The sequence below is a fragment of the Phocoena phocoena genome, chromosome 2, assembly GCF_963924675.1.
Source record: "Phocoena phocoena chromosome 2, mPhoPho1.1, whole genome shotgun sequence".
Lineage (NCBI taxonomy): Eukaryota > Metazoa > Chordata > Mammalia > Artiodactyla > Phocoenidae > Phocoena > Phocoena phocoena.
The window spans coordinates 150,264,576-150,287,249 of NC_089220.1; positions in this window are offsets into that span (position 1 = coordinate 150,264,576).

A 22,674-nucleotide genomic window follows, 5' to 3' on the forward strand; every position below is an offset into this window, starting at 1 on the left:
GGGTTAGCTTTATAGTTAGAGTTAGGGGACAGGGACGGTTTAGGGGACAGGTTAGGGTACGACAACGGTTTATGGTGAGCGTACATGTTAGGGTACGGGTTAGTATTAGCATACGGGTTAGGATTAGATGACGGGTTAGGGTAAGTGTTTGGGTTAGGTTTAGTGTTAGGGTTAGGCGACGGGGATGGTTTAGGGGACAGGATAGGGTACGACAATGGTTTAGGGTGAGCGTACGTTTTAGGGCACGGGTTAGTGTTAGCGTACGGTTTAGGATTAGGGGACGGGTTAGGGTAAGGCTCCCGGTAAGGATTAGTGTTAGGGTTAGGGTTAGGGTTAGGGTTAGGGACGGGGACGGTTTAGGGGAGACGTTAGGGTACGAAAACGGTTTAGGGTTAGCGTACGTGTTAGGGTACGGGTTAGTGTTAGCGTACGGGTTAGGATTAGGGGTCGGGTTACGGTAAGGCTTCGGGAACGGGTTAGGGTTAGGGTTAGGGTTAGGGGACGGGGACGGTTTAGGGGTCAGGTTAGGGGACGACAACGGTTTAGGGTGAGCGTACGTGTTATGGCACGGGTTAGTGTTAGAGTACCGGTTAGGATTAGGAGACGGGTTAGCGTAAGGCTTCGGGTAAGGGTTAGGGTTAGGGTTACAGTTAGGGTTAGGGTTAGGGGACCGGGACGGTTTAGGGGACAGGTTAGGGTACGACAACGGTTTAGAGTGAGAGTACGTGTTAGGGTATGTGTTAGTTTTAGGATACGGGTTAGGATAAGGGGACGGGTTAGGGTAAGGCTTCGGGTAAGTGTTAGGGTTAGGGTTAGGGTTAGGGTTGTGGTTAGGGTTAGGGGACAGGGACGGTTTAGGGGACAGGTTAGAGTATGACAACGGTTTAGGGTGAGCGTACGTGTTAGGGTATGGATTAGTGTTAGCGTACGCGTTAGGATTGGGGGACGGGTTAGTGTAAGGCTTCGGGAAAGGGTTAGGGTTAGGTTTAGGGTTAGGGTTAGGGGACGGGGATGGTTTAGGGGACAGGTTAGGGTACGACAACGGTTTAGGGTGAGCATATGTTTTAGGGCACGGGTTAGTGTTAGCGTACGGGTTAGGATTAGGGGACGGGTTAGGGTAATGCTTCGGGTAAGTGTTAGGGTTAGGGTTAGGGTTAAGGTTAGGGTTAGGGGAAGGGGACGGTTTAGGGGACAGGTTAGTGTAGGACAACGGTTTAGGGTGAGCGTACGTGTTAGGGTACGTGTTAGTGTTAGCGTACAGGTTAGGATTAGGGGATGGGTTAGGTTAAGGATTCTGGTAAGTGTTAGTGTTAGTGTTAGGGTTACGGTTAGGGTTAGGGGACCGGGACGGTTTAGGGGACAGGTTAGGATACGACAACGGTTTAGAGTGAGCGTACGTGTTAGGGTACGGGTTAGTATTAGGGTACGGGTTAGGATTAGGTTACGGGTTAGTGTAAGGCTTCGGGTAAGAGTTAGGGTTACGGTTAGGTTTAGGGTTAGGGGACGGGGACGGTTTAGGGGACAGGTTAGGGTACGACAACTGTTTAGTGTGAGCGTACGTGTTAGAGTACGTGTGAGTGTTAGCGTACAGTTTAGGATTACGGGACGGGTTAGGGTAAGGCTTCGGGTAAGGGTTAGGGTTAGGTTTTGGGTTAGGGTTTGGGGACGGGGATCGTTTAGGGGACAGGTTATGGTACGACAACGGTTTAGAGTGAGCATACGTGTTAGTGTATAGGTGAGTGTTAGCGTACGGGTTAGGATTAGGGGACGGTTTAGGGTAAGGCTTCGGGTAAGGATTAGTGTTCGGGTTAGGGTTAGGGTTAGGGTTATGGGACGGGGATGGTTTAGGGGACAGGTTAGGGTACAACAACTGTTTAGGGTGAGCGTACGTCTTAGGGCACGGGTTAGTGTTTGCGTACGGGTTAGGATTAGGGGACGGGTTAGGGTAAGGCTTTGGGTAAGGGTTAGGATTAGGGTTAGGGATAGGGTTAGGGGACGGGGACGGTTTAGGGGACAGGTTAGGGTAGGACAACGGTTTAGGATGAGCGTACGTGTTAGGGCACGGGTTAGTGTTAGGGTACGGGTTAGGATTAGGGGACGGGTTACGGTAAGGCTTCGGGTAAGTGTTAGGGTTAGGGTTAGTGTTAGGAGACGGAGACGGTTTAGGGGACAGGTTAGGGTATGACAACGGTTTAGGGGGAGCGTACATGTTAGGGTATGGGTTAGTGTTAGTGTACAGGTTAGGATTAGGGGACGGGTTAGGGTAAGGCTTTGGGTAAGGGTTAGGATTAGGGTTAGGGATAGGGTTAGGGGACGGGGACGGTTTAGGGGACAGGTTAGGGTACGACAACGGTTTAGCATGAGCGTACGTGTTAGGGTACGGGTTAGTGTTAGCGTACGGGTTAGGATTAGGGTACGAGTTAGGGTAAGGTTTAGAGTTACGGTTAGGGTTAGGGTTAGGGTTAGGGGACGGGGACGGTTTAGGGGAGACGTTAGGGTACGACAACGGTTTAGGATTAGCGTACTTGTTAGGGTACGTGTTAGTGTTAGAGTACGGGTTAGGATTAGGGGTCGGGTTAGGGTAAGGCTTCGGGAAAGGGTTAGGGTTAGGGTTCGGGTTAGGTTTAGGGGACGGGGACGGTTCAGGGTTCAGGTAAGGGTACGACAACGGTTTAGGGTGAGCGTACGTGTTAGGGCATGGGTTAGTGTTAGCGTACCGGTTAGGATTAGGAGACGGGTTAGGGTAAGTCTTCGGGTAAAGGTTAGGGTTAGGGTTACAGTTAGGGTTAGGGTTAGGGTACCGGGACGGTTTAGGGGACAGGTTAGGGTACGACAACGGTTTAGAGTGAGAGTACGTGTTCGGGTATGGGTTAGTTTTAGGTTACGGGTTAGGATTAGGGGACGGGTTAGGGTAAGGCTTCGGGTAAGTGTTAGGGTTACGGTTAGGGTTAGGGTTGGGGTTACGGTTAGGGGACGGGGACGGTTTAGGGGACAGGTTAGAGTATGACAACGGTTTAGGGTGAGCGTACGTGTTAGGGTACGGGTTAGTGTTAGCGTACGCGTTAGGATTAGGGGACGGGTTAGCGTAAGGCTTCGGGTAAGGGTTAGTGTTATTGTTAGGGTTACGGAAGGGTTAGGGGACGGGGACGGTTTAGGGGACAGGTTAGTGTACGACAACGGTTTAGGGTGAGCGTACGTGTTAGGGTACGGGTTAGTGTTAGTGTACGGGTTAGGATTAGGGGACGGATTAGGGTAAGAGTTAGGGTTACGGTTAGGGTTAGGGTTAGGGGACGGGGACGGTTTAGGGGAGAGGTTAGGGTACGACAACGGTTTAGGGTGAGCGTACTTGTTAGGGTACGGGTTAGTGTTAGCGTACGGGTTAGGATTAGGGGACGGTTTATTGTAAGGCTTCAGGTAAGGATTAGTGTTAGGATTAGGGTTAGGGTTAGGGTTAGGGTACGGGGACGGTTTATGGGACAGGTTAGTGTATGACAACGGTTTAGGGTGAGCGTACGTGTTAGGGTATGGGTTAGTGTTATGATACCGGTTAGGATTAGTGGACGGGTTAGGGTAAGGTTTAGGGTTAGGGTTAGGTTTAGGGTTAGGGGACGGGGACGGTTTAGGGGACAGGTTAGGGTACGACAACTGTTATGGGTGAGCGTACGTGTTAGGGTACGTGTGAGTGTTAGCGTACATGTTAGGATTACGGGACGGGTTAGGGTAAGGCTTCGGGTAAGGTTTAGGGTTAGGTTTAGGTTTAGGGTTAGGGTTAGGGTACCGGGACGGTTTAGGGGACAGGTTACGGTACGACAAAGGTTTAGGGTGAGCGTACGTGTTAGGGCACGGGTTAGTGTTAGCATACGGGTTAGGATTAGGGGACGAGTTTGGGTAAGGCTTCGGGTAAGTTTTAGGGTTACGGTTAGGGTTACGGTTAGGGTTAGTGGACGGGGACGGTTTAGGAGAAAGGTTAGGGTACGACAACGGTTTAGGGTGAGCATACGTATTAGGGTACGGGTTAGTGTTAGCGTACGGGTTAGGATTAGGGGACAGGTTCAGGTAAGGCTTCTGGTAATGGTTAGGGTTAGGGATAGGGTTAGGGTTACGGTTAGGGGAAGGAGACGGTTTAGGGGACAGCTTAGTGTAAGACAACGGTTTAGGGTGAGCGTACGTATTAGGGTACGGGTTAGTGTTAGTGTACGGATTAGCATTAGGGGACGTGTTAGGTTAAGGCTTCGGGTAAGGGTTAGGGTTAGGGTTAGTGTTATGGTAAGGGTTAGGGGACGTGGACAGTTTAGGGGACATGTTAGTGTACGACAACGGTTTAGGGTGAGCGTACGTGTTAGGGTACGGGTTAGTGTTAGCGTAACGGTTAGGATAAGGAGACGGGTTAGGGTAAGGCTTCGGGTAAGGTTTAGGGTTAGGGTTATGGTTAGGGGACGGGGACGGTTTAGGGGAGACGTTAGGATACGACAACGGTTTAGGGTTAGCGTACGTGTTAGGGTACGGGTTAGTGTTAGCGTACGGGTTAGGATTAGGGGTCGGGTTAGTGTAAGGCTTCGGGAAAGGGTTAGGGTTAGGGTTAGGGTTAGTGGACGGGGACGGTTCAGGGGTCAGGTTAGGGGACGACAACGGTTTAGGGTAAGCGTACGTGTTAGGGCACGGGTTAGTGTTAGCGTACCGGTTAGGATTAGGAGACGGGTTAGCGTAAGGCTTCGGGTAAGGGTTAGGGTTAGGGTTACATTTAGGGTTAGGGTTAGGGGACCGGGATGGTTTAGGGGACAGGTTATGGTACGACAACTGTTTAGAGTGAGAGTACGTGTTAGGGTATGGGTTAGTTTTAGGGGACGGGTTAGGATTAGGGGACGGGTTAGGGTAAGGCTTCGGGTAAGTGTTAGGGTTAGGGTTAGGGTTAGGGTTGGGGTTAGGGTTAGGGGACGGGGACGGTTTAGGGGCAGGTTAGAGTATGACAACGGTTTAGGGTGAGCGTACGTGTTAGGGTACGGGTTAGTGTTAGCGTATGCGTTAGGATTGGGGGACGGGTTAGTGTAAGGCTTCGGGAAAGGGTTAGGGTTAGGATTAGGGTTAGGGTTAGCGGACGGGGATGGTTTAGGGGACAGGTTAGGGTACGACAACGGTTTAGGGTGAGCGTATGTGTTAGGGCACGGGTTAGTGTTAGCGTACGGGTTAGGATTAGGGGACGGGTTAGGGTAAGGCTTCGTGTAAGTGTTAGGGTTAGGGTTAGGGTTAAGATTAGGGTTAGGGGAAGGGGACGGTTTAGGGGACTGGTTAGTGTAGGACAACGGTTTAGGGTGAGCGTACGTGTTAGGGTACGGGTTAGTGTTAGCGTACAGGTTAGGATTAGGGGATGGGTTAGGTTACGGCTTCTGGTAAGTGTTAGTGTTAGTGTTAGGGTTACGGTTATGATTAGGGGACCGGGACGGTTTAGGGGACAGGTTAGGATACGACAACGGTTTAGAGTGAGCATACGTGTTAGGGTACGGGTTAGTGTTAGGGTACGGGTTAGGATTAGGGTACGGGTTAGTGTAAGGCTTCGGGTAAGAGTTAGGTTTAGGGTTAGGGTTAGGGTTAGGGGACGGGGACGGTTTAGGGGACAGGTTAGGGTACGACAACTGTTTAGGGTGAGCGTACGTGTTAGAGTACGTGTGAGTGTTAGCGTACAGTTTAGGATTACGGGACGGGTTAGGGTAAGGCTTCGGGTAAGGGTTAGGGTTAGGTTTTGGGTTAGGGTTTGGGGACGGGGATGGTTTAGGGGACAGGTTAGGGTACGACAACGGTCTAGGGTGAGCGTACGTGTTAGGGCATGGGTTAGTGTTAGCGTTCGGGTTAGGATTAGGGAACGGGTTTGGGTAAGGCTTCCGGTAAGGGTTAGGGTTAGGGTTAGGGGTAGGTTTAGGGGATGGAGATGGTTTAGGGGACAGGTTAGGGTACGACAACGGTTTAGAGTGAGCGTACGTGTTAGTGTATAGGTGAGTGTTAGCGTACGGGTTAGGATTAGGTGACGGTTTTGGGTAAGGCTTCGGGTAAGGATTAGTGTTTGGGTTAGGGTTAGGGTTAGGGTTATGGGACGGGGACGGTTTAGGGGACAGGTTGGGGTACGACAACTCTTTAGGGGTAGCGTACGTCTTAGGGCACGGGTTAGTGTTTGCGTACGGATTAGGATTAGGGGACGGTTTAGGGTAAGGCTTCGGGTAAGGGTTAGTGTTATTGTTTTGGGTTACGGATAGGGTTAGGGGACGGGGACGGTTTAGGGGACAGGTTAGTGTACGACAACGGTTTAGGGTGAGCATACGTGTTAGGGTACGGGTTAGTGTTAGTGTACGGGTTAGGATTAGGGGACGGATTAGGGTAAGGGTTAGGGTTACGGTTAGGGTTACGGTTAGGGTTAGGGGACGGGGACGGTTTAGGGGAGAAGTTAGGGTACGACAACGGTTTAGGGTGAGCGTACTTGTTAGGGTACGGGTTAGTGTTAGCGCACGGGTAAGGATTAGGTGTCGGGTTAGGGTAAGGCTTCGGGAAAGGTTTAGGATTAGGGATAGGGTTAGGGTTACGAGACGAGGACGGTTTAGGGGTCAGGTTAGGGTACGACAACAGTTTAGGGTGAGCGTACGTGTTAGGGCATATGTTAGTGTTAGCGTACCGGTTAGGATTAGGAGACGGGTTAGGGTAAGGCTTCGTGTAAGGGTTAGGGTTTGGGTTAATGTTAGGGTTAGGGTTAGGGGACCGGGACGGTTTAGGGGACAGGTTAGTGTATGACAACGGTTTAGAGTGAGCGTACGTGTTAGGGTACGGTTTAGTGTTAGGATACGGGTTAGGATTAGGGGACGGGTTAGGGTAAGGCTTCGGGTAAGTTTTAGGTTTAGGGTTAGAGTTAGGGTTAGGGTTAGGGGACGGGGATGGTTTAGGGGAGAGGTTAGGGTATGACAACGGTTTAGGGTGAGCGTACGTGTTAGGGTACGGGTTAGTGTTAGCGTACGCGTTAGGATTGGGGGACGGCTTAGCGTAAGGCTTCGGGTAAGGGTTAGGGTTAGGTTTAGGGTTAGGGTTAGGGGACGGGGATGGTTTAGGGGACAGGTTAGGGTACGACAATGGTTTAGGGTGAGCATATGTGTTAGGGCACGGCTTAGTGTTAGCGTACGAGTTAGGAATAGGGGACGGGTTAGGGTAAGGCTTCGGGTAAGTGTTAGGGTTAGGGTTAGTGTTAGGGTTAGGGTTAGGGGAAGGGGACGGTTTAGGGTACAGGTTAGGGTACGACAACAGTTTAGGGTGAGCGTACGTTTAGGGTATGGGTTAGTGTTAGCCTACAGGTTAGGATTACGGGACGGGTTAGGATAAGGCTTCGAGTAAGGGTTAAGGTTAGGTTTAGGGTTAGGGTTAGGGTTAGGGGACGGGGATGGTTTAGGGGACAGGTTAGGGTACGAGAACGGTTTAGGGTGAGCGTACGTGTTAGGGCACGGGTTAGTGTTAGCGTACGGGTTAGGATTAGGAGACGGGATAGTGTAAGGCTTCGGGTAAGGGTTAGGGTTAGGGTTAGGGTTAGGGTTAGGGTTAGGGGATGGGGACGGTTTAGGGGACAGGTTAGGGTATGACAACGGTTTAATGTGAGCATACATGTTAGGGTACGGGTTAGTGTTAGCGTACAGGTTAGGATTAGGGGACGGGTTAGGGTAAGGCTTCGGTTAAGGGTTAGTGTTATTGTTAGGGTTACGGATAGGATTAGGCGATGGGGACGGTTTAGGGGACAGGTTAGTGTACGACAACGGTTTAGGGTGAGCGTACGTGTTAGGGTACGGGTTAGTGTTAGTGTACGGGTTAGGATTAGGGGACGGGTTAGGGTAAGGTTTAGGGTTACCGTTAGGGTTAGGGTTAGGGTTAGGGGATGGGGAAGGTTTAGGGGAGAGGTTAGGGTACGACAACGGTTTAGGGTGAGCGTACTAGTTAGGGTACGGGTTAGTGTTAGCGTACGGGTAAGGATTATGGGTCGGGTTAGGGTAAGCCTTCGGGAAATGTTTAGGATTAGGGTTAGGTTTAGGGTTAGGGGACGAGGACGGTTTAGGGGTCAGGTTAGGGTACGACAACGGTTTAGGGTGAGCGTACGTGTTAGGGCACGTGTTAGTGTTAGCATACCAGTTAGGATTAGGAGACGAGTTAGGGTAAGGCTTCGGGTAAGGGTTAGGGTTAGGGTTACGGTTAGGGTTAGGGATAGGGGACCGGGACGGTTTAAGGGACAGGTTAGTGTATGACAACGGTGTAGAGTGAGCGTACGTGTTAGGGTACGGTTTAGTGTTAGGATACTGGTTAGGATTAGGGGACGGGTTAGGGTAAGGCTTCGGGTAAGTGTTAGGTTTAGGGTTAGGGTTAGGGTTAGGGTTAGGGTTAGGGGACGGGGACGGTTTAGGGGAGAGGTTAGGGTATGACAACGGTTTAGGGTGAGCGTACGTGTTAGGGTACGGGTTAGTGTTAGCGTACGCGTCAGGATTGGGGGACGGGTTAGTGTAAGGCTTCGGGTAAGGGTTAGGGTTAGGGTTACGGGTAGGGTTAGGGTTAGGGGACCGGGACGGTTTAGGGGACAGGTTAGGGTACGACAATGATTTAGAGTGAGCGTACATGTTAGGGTACGGGTTAGTGTTAGGGTACGGGTTAGGATTAGGGGACGGGTTAGGGTAAGGCTTCGGGTAAGTTTTAGGGTTAGGGTTAGGGTTAGGGTTAGGGGACGCGGACGGTGACGGTTTAGGGAACAGGTTAGGGTATGACAACGGTTTAGTGTGAGCATACATGTTAGGGTACGGGTTAGTGTTAGCGTACAGGTTAGGATTACGGGACGGGTTAGGGTAAGGCTTCGAGTAAGGGTTAAGGTTAGGTTTAGGGTTAGGGTTAGGGGACAGGGATGGTTTAGGGGACAGGTTAGGGTACGACAACAGTTTAGAGTGAGGATACGTGTTAGGGTATGGGTTAGTGTTAGGGTACAGTTTAGGATTAGGGGACGGGTTAGGGTAAGGCTTCGGGTAAGTGTTAGGGTTAGGGTTAGGGTTAGTGTTAGGGTTAGGGGACGGGGACGGTTTAGGGGACAGGTTAGGGTATGACAACGGTTTAGGGTGAGCGTACATGTTAGGGTATGGGTTAGTGTTAGCGTACAGGTTTGGATTAGGGGACGGGTTAGGGTAAGGCTTCGGGTAAGGGTTAGTGTTATTGTTAGGTTTATAGTTAGGGTTAGGGGACAGGGACGGTTTAGGGGACAGGTTAGTGTATGACAACGACTTAGGGTGAGCCTACGTGTTAGGGTACGGGTTAGTGTACGGGTTAGGATTAGGGGACGGGTTAGGGTAAGGTTTAGGGTTACGTTTAGGGTTAGAGTTACGGTTAGGGGACGGGGACGGTTTAGGGGAGAGATTATGGTACGACAACAGTTTAGGGTGAGCGTACCTGTTAGGGTACGGGTTAGTGTTAGCGTACGGGTAAGGATTAGGGGTTGGGTTAGGGTAAGCCTTCGGGAAAGCTTTAGGATTAGGGTTAGGGTTAGGGTTAGGGGACGAGGACGTTTAGGGGTCAGGTTAGGGTACGACAAAGGTTTAGGGTGAGCGTACGTGTTAGGGCATGGGTTAGTGTTAGTGTACCAGTTAGGATTAGGAGACGAGTTAGGGTAAGGCTTCGGGTAAGGGTTAGGTTTAGGGTTACGGTTAGGGTTAGGGTTAGGTGAACGGGACGGTTTAGGGGACAGGTTAATGTACGACAACGGTTTAGAGTGAGCGTACATGTTAGGGTACGGTTTAGTGTTAGGGTACGGGTTAGGATTAGGGGACGGGTTACGGTAAGGCTTCGGGAAAGGGTTTGGGTTAGGGTTAGGGTTAGGTTTAGGGGACGGGGACGGTTCAGGGGTCAGGTTAGGGTACGACAACGGTTTAGGTTGAGCGTACGTGTTAGGGCACGGGTTAGTGTGAGCGTACCGGTTAGGATTAGGAGACGGATTAGGGTAAGGCTTCGGGTAAAGGTTAGGGTTAGGGTTACAGTTAGGGTTACGGTTAGGGGACCGGGACGGTTTAGGGGACAGGTTAGGGTACGACAACGGTTTAGAGTGAGAGTACGTGTTCGGGTATGGGTTAGTTTTAGGGTACGGGTTAGGATTAGGGGACGGGTTAGTGTAAGGCTTCGGGTAAGTGTTAGGGTTAGGGTTAGGGTTAGGTTTGGGGTTACGGTTAGGGGACGCGGACGGTTTAGGGGACAGGTTAGAGTATGACAACGGTTTAGGGTGAGCGTACGTGTTAGGGTACGGGTTAGTGTTAGCGTACGCGTTAGGATTGTGGGACGGTTTAGTGTAAGGCTTCGGGTAAGGGTTAGGGTTAGGGTTAGGGGTAGGTTTAGGGTATGGAGATGGTTTAGGTGACAGGTTAGGGTACGGCAACGGTTTAGAGTGAGTGTACGTGTTAGTGTATGGGTGAGTGTTAGCGTACGGGTTAGGATTAGGGGACGGTTTAGGGTAAGGCTTCGGGTAAGGATTAGTGTTCCGGTTAGGGTTAGGGTTAGGGTTATGCGACAGGGACGGTTTAGTGGACAGGTTAGTGTACGACAATGGTTTAGGGTGAGCGTACGTGTTAGGGCACGGGTTAGTGTTAGCGTACGGGTTAGGATTAGGAGACGGGTTAGTGTAAGGCTTCGGGTAAGGGTTAGGGTTAGGGTTACGGTTAGGGTTAGGGTTAGGGGACCAGGACGGTTTAGGGGACAGGTTAGGGTACGACAACGGTTTAGAGTGAGCGTTCGTGTTAGTGTACGGGATAGTGTTAGCGTACAAGTTAGGATTAGGGGACGGGTTAGTGTAAGGCTTCGGGTAAGGGTTAGTGTTAGTGTTAGGGTTACGGTTAGGGTTAGGGGATGGGGACGGTTTAGGGGACAGGTTAGGTTACGACAACGTTTTAGGGTGAGCGTACTTGTTAGGGTACGGGTTACTGTTAGCGTACGGGTAAGGATTAGGGGTCGGGTTAGGGTAAGGCTTCGGGAAAGCTTTAGGATTAGGGTTAGGGTTAGGGTTAGGGGACGAGAACGGCTTAGGGGTCAGGTTAGGGTACGACAAAGGTTTAGGGTGAGCGTACGTGTTAGGGCACGGGTTAGTGTTAGCGTACCAGTTAGGATTAGTAGACGTGTTAGGGTAAGGCTTCGGGTAAGGGTTAGGTTTAGGGTTACGGTTAGGGTTAGGGTTAGGTGAACGGGACGGTTTAGGGGACAGGGTAATGTACGACAATGGTTTAGAGTGAGCGTACGTGTTAGGGTACGGTTTAGTGTTAGAGTACGGGTTAGGATTAGGGGACGTGTTAGGGTAAGGCTTCGGGTAAGTGTTAGGGTTAGGGTTAGGGTTAGGGTTAGGGTTAGGGTTAGGGTTACGGGATGGGGACCGTTTAGGGGACAGGTTAGGGTATGACAACGGTTTAGGGTGAGCGTACGTGTTAGGGTACAGGTTAGTGTTAGCGTACGCGTTAGGATTGGGGGACGGGTTAGTGTAAGGCTTCGGGTAAGGGTTAGGGTTAGGTTTAGGGTTAGGGTTAGGGGACGGGGATGGTTTAGGGGACAGGTTAGGGTACGACAACGGTTTAGGGTGAGCGTATGTGTTAGAGCACGGGTTAGTCTTAGCGTATGGATTAGGATTAGGGGACGGGTTAGGGCAAGGCTTCGGGTAAGTGTTAGGGTTAGGGTTAGGGTTAGGGTTAGGGGAAGGGGACGGTTTAGGAGACAGGTTAGGATACGACAACAGTTTAGGGTGAGCGTACGTGTTAGGGTATGGGTTAGTGTTAGCGTACAGTTTATGATTACGGGACGGGTTAGGGTAAGGCTTCGAGTAAGGGTTAAGGTTAGGTTTAGGGTTAGGGTTAGGGGACGGGGATGGTTTACGGGACAGGTTAGGGTACGACAACGGTTTAGGGTGAGCGTACGTGTTAGGGTACGGGATAGTGTTAGCGTACAAGTTAGGATTAGGGGACGGGTTAGGGTAAGGCTTCGGGTAAGGGTTAGGGTTAGGGTTAGGGTTAGGGGACAGGTGCGGTTTAGGGGAGAGCTTAGGGTATGACAACGGTTTAGGTTGAGCGTACGTGTTAGGGTACGGGTTAGTGTTAGCGTACGCGTAAGGATTGGGGGACGGGTTAGTGTAAGGCTTCGGGTAAGGGTTAGGGTTAGGGTTACGGTTAGGGTTAGGGTTAGGGGACCGGGATGGTTTAGGGGACAGGTTAGTGTACGACAATGATTTAGAGTGAGCGTACGTGTTAGGGTACGGTTTAGTGTTAGGGTACGGGTTAGGATTAGGGGACGGGTTAGTGTAAGGCTTCGGGTAAGTGTTAGGGTTAGGGTTAGGGTTAGGGTTAGGGGACGCGGACGGGGACGGTTTAGGGGACAGGTTAGGGTATGACAACGGTTTAGGGTGAGCGTACGTGTTAGGGCACGGGTTAGTGTTAGCGTACGCGTTAGGATTGGGGGACGGGTTAGTGTAAGGCTTCGGGTAAGGGTTAGGTTTAGGTTTAGGGTTAGGGTTAGGGGACGGGGGTGGTTTAGGGGACAGGTTAGGGTACGACAACGGTTTAGGGTGAGCGTATGTGTTAGGGCACGGGTTAGTGTTAGCGTACGGGTTAGGATTAGGGGACGGGTTAGGGGAAGGCTTCGGGTAAGTGTTAGGGTAAGGGTTAGGGTTAGGGTTAGGGTTAGGGAAAGGGGACGGTTTAGGGGACAGGTTAGTGTACGACAACGGTTTAGAGTGAGCATACGTTTTAGGGTACGGGTTACTGTTAGGGGACGGGTTAGGGTAAGGCTTCGGGTAAGGGTTAGGATTAGGGTTAGGGTTAGGGGACGGGGACGGGGACGGTTTAGGGGACAGGTTAGGGTATGACAACGGTTTAGGGTGAGCATACATGTTAGGGTACGGGTTAGTGTTAGCGTACAGGTTAGGATTAGGGGACGGGTTAGGGTAAGGCTTCGGGTAAGAGTTAGTGTTATTGTTAGGGTTACGAATAGGGTTAGGGGATGGGGACGGTTTAGGGGACAGGTTAGTGTCCGACAACAGTTTAGGGTGAGCGTACGTGTTAGGGTACGGGTTAGTGTTAGTGTACGGGTTAAGATTAGGGGACGGATTAGGGTAAGGGTTAGGGTTACGGTTAGGGTTAGGGTTAGGGTTAGGGGACGGGGACGGTTTAGGGGAGAAGTTAGGGTACGACAACGGTTTAGGGTGAGCGTACTTGTTAGGGTATGGGTTAGTGTTAGCGTACGGGTAAGGATTAGGGGTCGGGTTAGGGTAAGGCTTCGGGAAAGGTTTAGGATTAGGGATAGGGTTAGGGTTAGGGGACGAGGACGGTTTAGGGGTCAGTTTAGGGTACGACAACGGTTTAGGGTGAGCGTACGTGTTAGGGTACAGGTTAGTGTTAGCGTACGCGTTAGGATTGGGGGACGGGTTAGTGTAAGGCTTCGGGTAAGGGTTAGGATTAGGGTTAGGGATAGGGTTAGGGGACGGGGACGGTTTAGGGGACAGGTTAGGGTACGACGACGGTTTAGGGTGAGCGTAGGTGTTAGGGCACGGTTTAGTGTTACCGTACGGGTTAGGATTAGGAAACGGGTTAGGGTAAGGCTTCGGGTAAGTGTTAGGGTTAGGGTTACGGTTAGGGTTAAGGTTAGGGTACCGGGACGGTTTAGGGGACAGGTTAGGGTACGACAACGGTTTAGAGTGAGCATACGTTTTAGGGTACGGGTTAGTGTTAGCGTACGGGTTAGGATTATGGGACGGGTTATTGTAAGGCTTCGGGTAAGGGTTAAGGTAAGGGTTAGTGTTAGGGTTAGGGGACGGGGACGTTTGAGGGGACAGGTTAGGGTACGACAACGGTTTAGGATGAGCGTACGTGTTAGGGTGCGAGTTAGAGTTAGCGTACGTGTTAGGAGTAGGGGACGGGTTAGGGTAAGGCTTCGGGTAAGGGTTAGGGTTAGGGTTAGGTTTAGTGTTAGGGTTAGGGTATGGAGACGATTTAGGGGACAGGTTAGGGTACGAAAACGTTTTAGGGTGAGCGTATGTGTTATGGTATGGTTTAGTGTTAGCGTATGGTTTAGGATTATGGGACGGCTTAGGCTAAGGCTTCGGGTAAGGGTAAGGGTTAGGGTTAGGGTTAGGGTTAGGGTTAGGGGATGGGGACGTTTTAATGGACAGGTTTGTGTACGACAGCGGTTTAGGGTGTGCGTACGTATTAGGGTACGGGTTAGTGTTAGCGTACGCGTTAGGATGAGGGGACGGATAAGTGTAAGGCTTCAGGTAAGGGTTACGGTTAGGGTTAGGGTTAGGGTTAGGGGATGGGGACGGTTTAGGGGACAGGTTAGGGTACGATAACGGTTTAGGGTGAGCATACGTGTTAGGGTACGGTTTAGTGTAAGCGTAAGGTTTAGAATTAGGGTACGGGTTAGTGTAAGGCTTCGGGTAAGTGTTAGGGTTAGGGTTAGGGTTAAGGTTAGGGGCCGGGGATGGTTTAGGGGACAGCTTAGTGTACGACAACTGTTTATGGTGAGCGTAAGTGTTAGGGTACGGGTTAGTGTTAGCGTACGGGTTAGGATTAGGGGACGGGTTAGGGTAAGGCTTCGGGTAAGGTTTAGGGTTAGGATTAGGATTATGGTTAGGGTTAGGGGACGGGGATGGTTTAGGGAACAGGTTAGGGTACGACAACGGTTTACGGTGAGCGTTCCTGTTAGGGTACCTGTTAGTGTTAGCGTACAGGTTAGGATTAGAGGACGGGTTAGGGTAAGACTTCGGGTAAGGGTTAGGGTTAGGGTTAGGGGACGGGGACGGTTTAGGGGACAGGTTAGTGTACGACAACAGTTTAGGGTGACCGTACGTGTTAGGCCACGGGTTAGTGTTAGCGTACGTGTTAGGATTAGGGGACGGGTAGGGTAAGGCTTTGGGTAAGGGTTAGGGTTAGGGTTAGGGTTAGGTTGAGGGTTAGGGGACAGGGACGGTTTAGGAGACAGGTTAGAGTACGACAACGGTTTAGGTTGAGCGTAAGTGTTAGGGCACGGGTTAGTGTTAGCTTACGGGTTAGGATTAGGGGACGAGTTAGGGTAACGCTTCAGGTAAGGGTTAGGGTTAGGGTTAGGTTTAGGGGACGGGGAGGGAGACGGTTTAGGGGACAGGTTAGAGTATGTCAACGGTTTAGGGTGAGCGTACGTGTTAGGGCACGGGTTAGTGTTAGCCTACGGGTTAGGATTAGGGGACGGGTTAGGGTAAGGCTACAGGTAAGGGTTAGGTTTAGCTTTAGGGTTAGGGTTCGGGTACGGGGACGATTTAGGGGACAGGTTAGGGTATGACAACGGTTTAGGGTGAGCGTACGTGTTAGGGTACGTGTGAGTGTTAGCGTACAGGTTAGGATTACGGGACGGGTTAGGGTAAGGCTTCGGGTAAGGGTTAGGGTTAGGGTTACGGTTAGGGTTAGTGTTAGGGGACAGGGACAGTTTAGGGGACAGTTTAGGTTACGACAACCGTTTAGGCTGAGCGTACGTGTTAGGGTACGGGTTAGTGTTAGCGTACGTGTTAGGATTAGGGGACGGGTTAGGGTAAGGCTTCGGGTAAGGGTTAGGGTTAGGGTTAGGTTTAGGGTTCCGGTTAGGGGATGGGGACGGTTTAGGGGACAGGTTAGGTTATGACAACGGTTTAGGGTATTGTACATGTTAGGGTTCAGGTTAGTGTTAGCGTACGGTTTAGGATTAGGGGACGGGTTAGGGTAAGGCTTCGGGTAAGGGTTAGGGTTACGGTTAGGTTTAGGTTTAGGGTTAGGTTTAGGGGATGGGGACGGTTTAGTGGACATGTTAGGGCATGACAACGGTTTAGGGTGAGTGAACGTGTTAGAGTACGGGTTAGTGTTAGCGTACAGGTTAAGATTAGGGGACGGGTTAGGGTAAGGCTTCAGGTAAGGGTTAGGGTTAGTGTTATTATTAGGGTTAAGGTTAGGGGACGGGGAATGTTTAGGGGACAGGTTATGGTACGACAACTGTTTAGGGTGAGCGAACGTATTAGGGTACGGGTTAGTGTTAGCGTACGGGTTAGGATTAGGGGACGTGTTAGTGTAAGGCTTCGGGTAAGTGTTAGGGTTAGGGTTAGTGTTAGGGTTAGGGTTAGGGAACGTGGACGGTTTAGGGGACATGTTAGGGTACGACAACGGTTTAGGGTGAGCGTACATGTTAGGGTACGGGTTAGTGTTAGCGTACGGGTTAGGATTAGGGGATGGGTTAGGGTAAGGGTTAGGTTTCGGGTTAGGGTTAGGGTTAGGGGACGGGGACGGTTTAGGGGACAGGCTAGGGTACGACAACTGTTTAGGATGAGCATACGTGTTAGGGTACGGGTTAGTGTTAGCGTACGCGTTAGGATTAGGGGACGGGTTATGGTAAGGCTTCGGGTAACGGTTAGGGTTAGGGTTAGGGTTAGGTTTAGGGTTAGGGGACGGGGACGATTTAGGGGACAGGTTAGTGTATGACAACGGTTTAGGGTGAGTGTACGTGTTAGGGTACGGGTTAGTGTTCGTGTACGCATTAGGATTAGGGGACGGGTTAGGGTAAGGCTTCGGGTAAGGGTTAGTGGTAGGTTTAGGGTTAGGTTTAGGGTTAGCGTTAGGGGACGGGGACTGTTTAGGGGACAGGTTAGGGTACGACAACGGTTTATGTTGAGCGTATGTGTTAGGGTACGGGTTATTGTTAGCATACGGGTTAGGATTAGGGGACGGGTTATGGTACGTGTTAGGGTTAGGTTTAGGGTTAGGGTTAGGGGACGGGGACTGTTTAGGGGACAGGTTAAGGTACGACAACGGTTTAGGGTGAGCGTACGTGTTAGGGCACGGGTTAGTGTTAGCGTACCGGTTAGGATTAGGAGACGGGTTAGTGTAAGGTTTCGGGTAAGGGTTAGAGTTAGGGTTAGGGTTAGGGTTAGGGTTAGGGTTAGGGGACCGGGATGGTTTAGGGGACAGGTAAGTGTACGACAACGTTTTAATGTGAGCGTACTTGTTAGGGTATGGGTTAGTATTAGCGAACGGTTTAGGTTTAGGGGACGGGTTAGGATAAGGCTTCGGGTAAGGGTTAGGGTTAGGGTTAGGGTTAGGGTTAGGTTTAGGGTTAGGGTTAGGGGACGGGGACGGTTTAGGGGACAGGTTACGGTATGACAATGGTTTAGGTTGAGCGTACGTATTAGGGTACGGGTTAGTGTTAGCGTATGGGTTAGGATTAGGGGATGGTTAGAGTTAGGCTTCGGGTAAGGTTTAGCGTTAGGATTAGGTTTAGGGTTAGGGTTAGGGTACGGGGACGTTTTAGGGGACAGGTTAGGGTATGACAATGGTTTAGGGTGAGCGTACGTGTTAGGGTATGTGTTAGTGTTAGCATACCGGTTAGGATTAGGGGACGGATTAGGGTAAGGTTTAGGGTTAGGTTTAGGGTTAGGGTTGGGGATGGGGACGGTTTAGGGGACAGGTTAGGGTACGACAACGGTTTAGGGTGAGAGTACGTGTTAGGGTACGGGTTAGTGTTAGCGTACGGGTTAGGATTATGGGACGGTTTTGGGTAAGGCTTCTGGTAAGGGTTAGGGATAGGGTTAGGGTTAGGGTTATGGTTAAGGTTAGGGGACGGAGACGGTTTAGGGGACAGCTTAGTGTATGACAACGGTTTAGGGTGAGCGTACGTATTAGGGTACGGGTTAGTGTTAGCGTACGGGTTAGGATTAGGTGATGTGTTAGGGTAAGGCTTCGGGTAAGGGTTAGGGTTAGGGTTACAGTTAGGGTTAGGGTTAGGGGACCGGGACGGTTTAGGGGACTGGTTAGGGTACGACAACGGTTTAGAGTGAGCGTACGTGTTAGGGTACGGGTTAGTGTTAGCTTACGCTTTAGGATTAGGGGACGGGTTAGGGTAAGGCTTCGGGTAAGGGTTAGGATTAGGTTTAGTGTTAGGTTTAGGGTTAGGGTTAGGGGACGGGGATGGTTTAGGGGACAGGTTAGGGTACGACAACGGTTTAGTGTGAGCGTACGTGTTAGGGTACTGGTTAGTTTTAGCGTATGGGTTAGGATTAGGCGACGGTTTAGGGTAAGGCTTCGGGTAAGTGTTAGGGTTAGGGTTAGTGTTAGGATTAGGGTTAGAGGACGGGGACGGTTTAGGGGACAGGTTAGGTTTCGACAACGGTTTAGGTTTAGCGTACGTGTTAGGGTACGGTTTAGTGTTAGCGTAAGGGTTAGGATTAAGGGACGGGTTAGTGTAAGGCTTCGGGTAAGGGTTAGTGTTAGTGTTAGGGTTACGTTTAGGGTTAGGATCAGGGTAGGGTTAGGGGATGGGGACAGTTTAATGGACAGGTTAGTGTACGACAACGGTTTAGGGTGAGCGTACGTGTTAGGGTTCGGGTTAGTGTTAGCGTACGGGTTAGGATTAGGGTACGGGTAAGAGTAAGGCTATGGGTAAGTGTTACGGTTAGGGTTAGGGTTATGTTTAGGGGATGGGGACGGTTTAGGGGACAGGTTAGTGTACGACAACGGTTTAGGGTGAGCGTACGTGTTAGGGTACGGTTTAGTGTTAGCGTACGGTTTAGGATTAGTGGACGGGTTAGTATAAGGCTTCGGGTAAGTGTTAGGGTTAGGGTTAGGGTTAAGGTTAGGGGACGGGGACGGATTAGGGGACAGTTTAGGGTATGACAACGGTTAAGGGTGAGCATACGTGTTAGGGTACGGGTTAGTTTTAGCGTACGGTTTAGGATTAGGGGATGGGTTAGCGTAAGGCTTCGGGTAAAGTTTAGGATTAGGGTGAGGGTTAGGGTTAGGGGACAGGTTAGGGTAAGGTTTCCGGTAAGGGTTAGGGTTAGGGTTAGGGTACAGGGACGGTTTAGGGGACAGGTTAGGGTACGACAACGGTTTCGGGTGAGTGTACGTGTTAGGGTACGGGTTAGTGTTAGCGTACGGGTTAGGATTAGGAGACGGGTTAGGGTAAGGCTTCGGGTAAGGATGAGGGTTAGGGTTAGGGTTAGGGTTAGGGTTAGGGGACGGGGACGGTTTAGGGGACAGGTTAGAGTATGACAATGGTTTAGGGTGAGCGTACGTGTTAGGGCACGGGTTAGTGTTAGCATACGTGTTAGGATTAGGGGACGGGTTAGGGTAAGGCTTCGGGTAAGTTTTAGGGTTAGGTTTAGGTTTAGGGTTGGGGTTAGGGGATGGGGACGGTTTAATGGACAGGTTAGTATACGACAACGGTTTAGGGTGAGCGTACGTGTTAGGGTTCGGGTTAGTGTTAGCGTACGGGTTAGGATTAGGGTACGGGTAAGAGTAAGGCTATGGGTAAGGGTTACGGTTAGGGTTAGGGTTAGGGTTAGGGGATGGGGACGGTTTAGGGGACAGGTTAGGGTACGACAACGGTTTAGGGTGAGCGTATGTTTTAGGGTACGGTTTAGTGTTAGCGTACGGTTTAGGATTAGTGGACGGGTTAGTTTAAGGCTTCGGGTATGTGTTAGGGTTAGGGTTAGGGTTAAGGTTAGGGGACGGGGACGGATTAGGGGACAGTTTAGGGTACGACAACGGTTAAGGGTGAGCATACGTGTTAGGGTATGGGTTAGTGTTAGCGTACGGGATAGGATTAGGGGATGGGTTAGCATAAGGCTTCGGGTAAAGTTTAGGGATAGGATTAGGGTTAGGGTTAGGGTTAGGGGACGGGTTAGGGTAAGGCTTCCGGTAAGGGTTAGGGTTAGGGTTAGGGTACGGGGACGGTTTAGGGGACAGGTTAGTGTACGACAACGGTTTAGGGTGAGCGTAAATGTTAGGGCACGGGTTAGTGTTAGCGTACGGGTTAGGATTAGGGGACGGGTATGGTAAGGCTTCGTGTAAGGGTTAGGGTTAGGGTTAGGTTTAGGGTTAGAGGACAGGGACGGTTTAGGGGACACGTTAGGGTATGACAACGGTTTAGGTTGAGCGTAAGTGTTAGGGCATGAGTTAGTGTTAGTGTATGGGTTAGGAGTAGGGGACGAGTTAGGGTAACGCTTCGAGTAATGGTTAGGGTTAGGGTTAGGTTTAGTGTTAGAGTTAGGGAACGGGGACGGTTTAGGGGACAGGTTAGGGTATGACAACGGTTTAGTTTGAGCGTACGTGTTAGGGCACGGGTTAGTGTTATTGTACGGGTTAGGATTAGGGGACGGGTTAGGGTAAGGCTTCGGGTAAGGGTTAGGCTTAGGGTTAGGGTTAGGGAGAGGGTTAGGGGATGGGGACGGTTTAGGGGACAGGTTAGGGTACGACAACGTTTTAGAGTGAGCGTACGTGTTAGGGTACGGGTTAGTGTTAGTGTACGGTTTAGGATTAGGGGACGGGTTAGGTTAAGGCTTCAGTTAACGGTTAGGGTTAGGGTTAGGGTTAGGGTTAGGGTTAGGGTTAGGGGACGGGGACGGTTTAGGGGACATGTTAGGGTACGACAACGGTTTAGGATTAGCGTACGTTTTAGGGTATGGGTTAGTGTTAGCGTACGGTTTCGGATTAAAGGACGGCTTAGGGTAAGGCTTCGGGTAAGAGTTAGGGTTAGGGTTAGGGTTAGGGTCTGGGACGGGAATGGTTTAGGGGACAGGTTAGTGTACGACAACGGTTTAGGGTGAGCGTACGTGTTAGGGCACGGGTTAGTGTTTGCGTACGTGTTTAGGATTAGGGGACAGGTTAGGGTATGGCTTCTGGTAAGGGTTAGGGTTAGGGTTAGGTTTAGGGTTAGGGTTAGGTTTAGGGGACGGTTTAGGGGCATGTTAGTGTACAACAACGGTTCTGAGTGAGCGTACGTATTAGGGTACGGGTTAGTGTTAGCGTAAGGGTTAGGATTAGGGGACGGGTTAGGGTAAGGCTTCGAGTAAGGGTTACGGTTGGGTTAGGGTTAGGGTTAGGGGACGGGGACGGTTTAGGTGACAGGTTAGGGTACGAAAACGATTTAGGGTGAGCGTACGTGTTAGGGTACGGGTTAGTGTTAGCGTACTGGTTAGTATTAGGGGACGGGTTAGGGTAAGGATTCGGGTAAGTGTTAGGTTTAGGGTTAGGGTTAGGCTTAGGCTTAGGGGACGGGGATGGTTTAGGGGACAGGTTAGGGTACGACAAAGGATTAGGGTGAGCGTACGTGTTAGGGCACAGGTTAATGTTAGCGTACGGGTTAGGATTAGGGGACAGGTTAGGGTAAGGCTTCGGGTAAGGGTTAGGGTTAGGGTTAGGTTTAGGGTTAGGGTTAGGGGATGGGGTCGGTTTAATGGACAGGTTAGTGTACGACAACGGTTTAGGGTGAGTGTACGTGTTAGGGTACGGTTTAGTGTTAGCGTACTGGTTAGGAGTACAGGACGGGTTAGGGTAAGGCTTCGGGTAAGGGCTAGTGTTAGGGTTAGGGTTAGGGTTAGGCTTAGGGGACGGGGATGGTTTAGGGGACAGGTTAGAGTACGACAACGGTTTAGAGTGAGCGTACGTGTTAGGGCACGGGTTAGTGTTAGCGTACGGGTTTAGGATTAGGGGACCGGTTAGGGTATGGCTTCGGGTAAGGGTTAGTGTTAGGGTTAGGTTTAGGGTTAGGGTTAGGGTTAGGGTTAGGGGACGGTTTAGAGGACAGGTTAGTGTACGACAACGGTTCAGAGTGAGCGTACGTATTAGCGTACGGGTTAGTGTTAGCGTACGGGTTAGGATTAGGGGACGGGTTAGGGTAAGGCTTCGGGTAAGGTTTAGGGTTAGCGTTAGGGTTAGGGGACGGGGACAGTTTAGGGGACAGGTTAGGTTACGACAACGGTTTAGGCTGACCGTATGTGTTAGGGTACGTGTTAGTGTTAGCGTACGGTTTAGGATTCCGGGACGGGTTAGTTTAAGGCTTCGAGTAAGGGTTAGGGTTAGTGTTAGGGTTAGGGTTAGGGGATGGGGACGGTTTAATGGACAGGTTAGTGTACGACAACGGTTTAGGGTGTGCGTACGTGTTAGGGTACGGGTTAGTGTTAGCGTACGGGTTAGGATTAGGGGACGGGTAAGTGTAAGGCTTCGGGTAAGGTTTTCTGTTAGGGTTAGGGTTAGGGTTAGGGGATGGGGACGGTTTAGGGGACAGGTTAGGGTATGACAACGGTTTAGGGTGAGCGTACGTGTTAGGGTACGTGTTAGTGTTAGCGTACGGGTTAGGATTACGGGACGGGTTAGGGTAAGGCTTCGGGTAAGTGTTAGGGTTAGGGTTAGGGTACGGGGACGGTTTAGGGGACAGGTTAGGGTACGACAACGGTTTAGGGTGAGCGTACGTGTTAGGGCACGGGTTAATTTTAGCGTACGCTTTAGGGTTAGGGGACGGGTAGTGTAAGGCTTCGGGTAAGGGTTAGGTTTAGGGTTAGGTTTAGGGTTAGGGGACAGGGACGGTTTAGGGGACAGGTTAGGGTACGACAACGGTTTAGGTTGAGCGTAAGTGTTAGGGCACGGCTTAGTGTTAGCGTACGGGTTAGGATTAGGGAACGAGTTAGGATAACGCTTCGGGTAAGGGTTAGGTTTAGGGTTATGTTTAGGGTTAGGGGACGGGGACGGGGACGGTTTAGGGGACAGGTTAGGGTATGACAACTGTTTAGGGTGAGCGTACGTGTTAGGGCATGGTTTAGTGTTAGCCTACGTGTTAGGATTACGGGACAGGTTAGGGTAAGGCTTCGGGTAAGGGTTTGGTTTAGGTTTA